Source organism: Nannobrachium achirus, assembly GCF_963921795.1.
Source record: "Nannobrachium achirus genome assembly, chromosome: 4".
NCBI lineage: Eukaryota > Metazoa > Chordata > Actinopteri > Myctophiformes > Myctophidae > Nannobrachium > Nannobrachium achirus.
The window spans coordinates 25,842,020-25,848,361 of record NC_137813.1 but is presented as its reverse complement, the minus strand read 5'-3'; the positions used below and the strand labels follow the sequence as shown (position 1 = coordinate 25,848,361).

General features: G+C 37.2%; 1 gene segment (V, D, J or C); it reads right to left on the bottom strand.

Moving 5' to 3' along the window:
- Window positions 1-1,722: 1,722 nt before the first annotated feature.
- On the bottom strand, window positions 1,723-3,716 carry LOC308282789 (Ig heavy chain V region 6.96-like). The segment is given in 3 exons: window positions 3,677-3,716; window positions 3,513-3,584; window positions 1,723-2,039 (listed from the first exon to the last, which is right to left on the bottom strand).
- Between the last annotated feature and the right edge of the window lie 2,626 nt (window positions 3,717-6,342).

The window sequence follows — 6,342 nt, the reverse complement described above, 5'->3', positions numbered from 1 at the left end:
GTCTGATCTCACTGGGTTTAGGAGTTCCTCAAAGTGTACAACTTCCTCATTTAAAGTCCCATCCTTGCTGCACACAGCAGCTTGGATCAAGTTGGATGGTGGTTCCCTGTTTCCCCTCCTGAGGTGTCAGAAGCTCTTTGGTGCCGCCTGAAAGTCCTTAATATGTTATTAACATAGATTAATGGTGGATTTAATAACATCTGATGTCCAAGGAGCTGATCATTTAGGAGACAAATAATCGTAGTTTTGTAATAACCCTACAAACATCTATTTCATCGCAAATTGTACATATTGTTAATATAACTGGAGTTACAGTATTATGTAATATGTGAATATAGGTAAGAAATAACTAATATGTATCTTCTAATTTTAGTTGTTACTGTTTTCTATGAATAATACAGTCTCCAGCTGCCAACAGCAACAGCAGAACTATATAATGTGAACTGATATACAATAACAGGTGAACACATTTGTTCATTTTTATATTGTCAACGCTTTATTAATGCATGTGATATGAGCACCTCCTCTGGTGGGTCCATGTAGTAACTGCTGAGGGATTGAGGGTTTTTGTTCAGGTCTACTGATGGTTTTTATTACTGTGGGTCTCTGGCACAATAATACACAGCTGTGTCTTCAGGCTGCACATTCTGACCAGTCAGAGTCACTGTTTTGCTGGAAGAGTCTAATGAGATACTAAACTTGTTTTTGAGGGAATCCTTGTAGTATGAACCCCCTGTATTTTTACTCCCAATCCACTCCAGTCCTTTCCCTGCAGGTTGTCTGATCCATGCTGTCCAATAGCCAAGAGAATATGAGACCTGACAGGTGATGGTCAGTGGCTGACCAGGCTGGACAGTCAGGGAGGCTGGCTGAGTCAGTGTCTCACTGTTCACACCTGTTGAAAGAAATGTTTAGTAATAAATTAACTATTTGCACCGTAGAATAACAACTGTCTTTGAATATAAACAATCTAGAGACTCACAGGATCCAGCTGCCAGCAGCAGCAGAGCTACAGAGAACATGGTTTGATTGGAAGATGAACTGATGGGAGCTGCTCTCTCAGTGGGACAAACTGACACTCTGCATCTCTCAACCACAGAATAATGGCATTTATATGAGGGCTGTTAGGATGAGGAAACCAAATATGTGTTTTACATAATGACACAAATATATTATAAATATTTTTAATGGACTTTACAGGAACAGGTGTCACCATTATCAAGAATGACTGTATACATTAATTCATATATTATGTTGAACACAGATTTTCATTTCATGTTGCATGCCGAATGTTACATTCAAACACAGTTTGTCAAACAGTAAAGGAGCAAGTGTAGATCTTCTCTTATAGTGTGTATAGAAACAATATAGTCTCCAAAATATCAATGTGAAATTGAAGAATGGTGTTTGATCTGAAACGTATTTTCAGTCTAAATCTCAGAAACAGTAAAACACTGCAGATTCTTCAGCCTTGATGATGTTCACATACATTTGTTCATGTCTGCAAAACATCTTACACGATTGCACACAGGTAAGGTTATTTTAGACATGATTCCCTTCATGGTGTGTAAATGGTTATTTTAAAAATGATTTCCTTTGTGGTGAGTAGAATTGTCATGATTGTGCCTATAATAACATTGATGATATCATAATAGTTTTAGAAACGTGAAAAGAGGAAGTTCTTCAAAAAAATGTTTTTGTACAGCTTTGCAGCCTCCTGTGTCAGTGTGAGTCTCTAGCACAGTAATAAACAGCAGAGTCCTCAGTCTTCAGACTGTTCATCTGAAGATACACCTGCTGTCTGCTATTGTCTCTGGAGATGATGAACCGACCCTGGACTGACTGGGAGTAGTAGATGTAACTTCTACCATCTCTGTAGATGTAGGCAACCCACTCTAGTCCTTTACCAGGAGCCTGTCTGATCCAATTCATTTCAGAACTACTGAATGTGAATCCAGAGGCTGTACAGGTCAGCTTGTGAGATTCTCCAGGCTTTTTAACCACTGGTTCAGATTCAATCAAAGTCTGACCCTTAACACCTGTAGACAAATTAACACATCAATGAGTTCATTAATTGATTGTTTTATGTATAATTATATCATTAAGAATGTACTACATTGTAATAATCACCAACTCACTAATACTAAATACAGACACCATCATCAGAAGTAAACTGCAGTCAGTCTTCAGTTCCATGGTTCTAATGTCAGTCAGTCTCACATCATGAGAAGAGAGCTGAGAATCTGGTTATAAAGAGCTAGAGGAGTGAAACACTTTGCATAGACGCCCTCTAAAGGTCTAAATTGGACTATCATTCCATGTGGTTAAAATGTTAAGATGTATCATACAGTGTGGGCCCTATTATGATCCAGGTCTTATGCCTTATGCCTTAACTTCTTTGCCTTTTTTTACTATTTTGTTTTAGTTTTTTAAATATTTCAAATAGCTGATCTGCAAGTTCACAACGTGCAGATGTAGATCAGCATTTGAAGTATTTAAAAGTGTTTTTCAAAATAGTGAGAAAAAGGTAAAGAAGTTAAGGCATAAGGCATAAGACCTGGATCATAATGTGTCATAGTTTCTGTGATGTTTACGTTTGTAGCTAAATGCTTGTGGCGTTGAACCTGCTGGACCTATTTTCACTCATCAAACGTGTTCATATTTGATTATTATTATCACTTTATACTGTTTCTCCCCTCTCAACAAAGTGTTTTAAATCCTGTCATACAGGTTTTTTGTCGTATTAATATAATGAATTTATAGTAATTGGAATGTAATGTCATTGGTATGTTAGGGTGTTAGGGTTCTCAACCAGCTGTGGTTTTCACTGCAAAACATAACATTGTTCAACATTAATAAAGTTCTAATTCAAATATTAGCCTTTAACTTCTAAACATTCATATAGACTGCTGGAAATGTTTTTGTCTACAGTTTCAGGAAGTCTGTCAACTGTTACTGATGTTTTTACATGCGTGCATATGATTGTGCATGTGTATAGTATGAATGGAATGGAATGGAAAATAGATTGAAATGAAGAAAATGTTCTGGATCACATCCTGATGAAATCTTGCAGTGTGTGATCCGTTGTTGTGTAGTGTAAAATAATTTAAAAGACCTACAGTGTGTAGGGTCCTAATGTCAGAGCCTGAATGTCAATATCAAATAAATAGTGGCTGAGCTGTAGTAAATGCAACCTGCATGTGATATGAGCACCTCTTGTGGGTTCATGTAGTAACTGTTGAGGGATGGAGGGTTTTTGTTCAGGTATACTGATGGTTCTTATTACTGTGGGTCTCTGGCACAATAATACACAGCTGTGTCTTCAGGCTGCACATTCTGTCCATTCAGAGTCACTGTGTTGCTGGAAGAGTCTAATGAGATACTAAACTTGTTTTTGAGGGAATCCTTGTAGTATGAGCTAGTAGTAGCTTTCACTCCTATCCACTCCAGTCCTTTCCCTGCAGGTTGTCTGATCCATGCTGTCCAATAGGCAAGAGAATATGAGACCTGACAGGTGATGGTCAGTGGTTGACCAGGCTGGACAGTCAGGTAGGCTGGCTGAGTCAGTGTCTCACTGTTCACAACTGTGGAAAAGAGAAATCTTTAGTAATGAATTAACTATTTACACCATAGAATAACAACTGTCTTTGAATATAAACAATCTATAGAGACTCACAGGATCCGGCTGCCAGCAGCAGCAGAGCTACAGAGAACATGGTTTGATTTGAAGATGAACTGATGGGAGCTCTTCTTAGTGGGATGGACTGACACTGACTCTCTAAACCACAAAGAAATTACCTATAAGAGGGTTGTTGAGATCAGGAAACCAAATAATGTGTTTTACATAATGACACAAAGCTATATTACCAGTAAGACGCCTAAGGGCAAGGTCACGCCATGTCTTGGCCATCTGGTTGTGGGAGGAATGACATTGTTGAATGCTGAATGATGACATTCAAACGGAGTTTGTCAAACAGCAAGTGTATATTTTCTCTTATGCTAATGTCTCTAAAGAAACAATAGTCTTGAATGCTAAATTGTATAATGGTATTTGATCTTAAACTTATTTATCAATCTAAATCTCAGAAAAAGTAAAACACTGCAGTGTCCTCAGCCTTGATGATGTTCACATGCATTTGTTCATGTCTACAAAATCTCTTTTGCACACTCATTGTGAATATATGGTTCCTTTAGAAATGATTTCCTTCATGGTGAGTAGAACTGTCATGATTGTGACTAACAACAACAATAGTTTTAGAAATGTGAAAAGAGGAAGTTCTACAAAAAATATTTTTGTACAGCTCTGCAGCCTCCTGTGTCAGTGTGAGTCTCTAGCACAGTAATACACAGAAGAGTCTTCAGTCTTCAGACTGTTCATCTGGAGATACACCTGCTGTCTGCTATTGTCTCTGGAGATGGTGAACCGGCCCTGGACTGACTGGGAGTAGTAGGTGGTAGTGGTATAAGCATAGGCAATCCACTCTAGTCCTTTTCCAGGTGCCTGTCTGATCCAAACCATTTCATAACTACTGAATGTGAATCCAGAGGCTGTACAGGTCAGCTTGTGAGATTCTCCAGGCTTTTTAACCACTGGTTCAGATTCAATCAAAGTCTGACCCTCAACATCTGTAGACAAATCAACGCATCAATGAGTTTATTTATTAATTATGTTTAATTAAGAATTTACTAATACATTGTAATAATCACCAACTCACTAATACTGAATACAGACACCATCATCATCAGTAGTAAACTGCAGTCAGTCTTCAGTTCCATGGTTCTAATGTCAGTCAGTCTCACATCATGAGAAGAGAGCTGAGAGTCTGGTTATAAAGAGCTAGAGGAGTGAGACACTTTGCATAGACGCCCTCTAAAGGTCTAACTTGGACTATCATTCCATGTGGTTACGTAAAATGTTAAGATGTATCATCTGTGTTATAGTTTATGTGAGGTTTACCTTTGTAGCAAATGCTTGTGGCGTTGGCCCTGCTGGACCTATTTTCGCTCATCAAACGTGTTCAAATTTGATTATTATTATCATTTTACACTGTTTCTCCCCTCTCAACAAAGCATTTTAAATCCTGTCATGCAGGTTTTATGTCTTATTAATATAATCAATTTATAGTAATTAGAATATAATGTCATTGGTATCTGATATGTGTGTTAGGGTTCTCAATCAGCTGTTCAACCACAATGCTAAACATAATTATTGTTCATCATTAATAAAGTTCTAATTAAAATATTTGCCTTTAACTTCTAAACCTTCATAGACTGCAGGAAATGTTTTCGTCTACAGTTTCAGGAAGTCTGTCAACTGTTACTGATGATTTTACATGTGCATATACCGGTATAGGCAAGATTGTGCAATGTGTGTGTGTGTGTGTGTGTGTGTGTGTGTGTGTGTGTGTGTGTGTGTGTGTGTGTGTGTGTGTGTGTGTGTGTGTGTGTGTGTGTGCGCGCGCGCGCAGAGGGAGAGACAGATGCATGCTTTTGTGAACAGACAGACGTCGGTGATGTGATAATATAATATAGCATGAATGGAATGGAATGGAAAATAGATTGGAATAAAGAAATAAGGCAAGACAAGACAAGCTTAATTGTATAGCACATTACAACAAGCAGTTCAAATTGCTTTACATGAAAAAAAGAATTAAGAAGTTAAAATACAAATCCTTAAAAGAGTGCAAAATACATACAAGGATGTTTCATTAAAAAAAATAAGATAAAAAGAAAAGACAAAAAAAAACATTAGATTTAGAAGAAATGATTTAAAACAATATTTATATTTCAAACAGAGGTTACAGAACTAAAACTTATTTTATAATTTAGGTTTCCTTTGTTCTCTATAACAGCCTCCAACTGCCAACAGCATAGAATGTGAACTGATAGAACAGGTGAACTACAATACCAAATTGAAGGGAAAAGACACCTACTGTATAAACTTGTGAAGTTGTAGTGTCTTAAAGACTTTGATTAAAAATATATTTGAAAGCTATGTTTAGAGGTTCAATGATTAATTTATTGGTATTTATATTCAATATTTGTTCATTTTTATTAGGCCATATACATATCTTCAATTCATTCATGTGATGTGAGCATCTCCTCTGGTGGGTTCATATAACTGCTGAGCAATAGAGAGGTTTTTGTTCACATCTACTGATTGTGTGTATCATTGTGGCTCTCTGGCACAATAATACACAGCTGTGTCTTCAGGCTGCACATTCTGTCCAGTCAGAGTCACTGTTTTGCTGGAAGAGTCTAATGAGATACTAAACTTGTTTTTGAGGGAATCCTTGTAGTATGAACCCCCTGTATATTTACTCCCAATCCACTCCAGTCCTT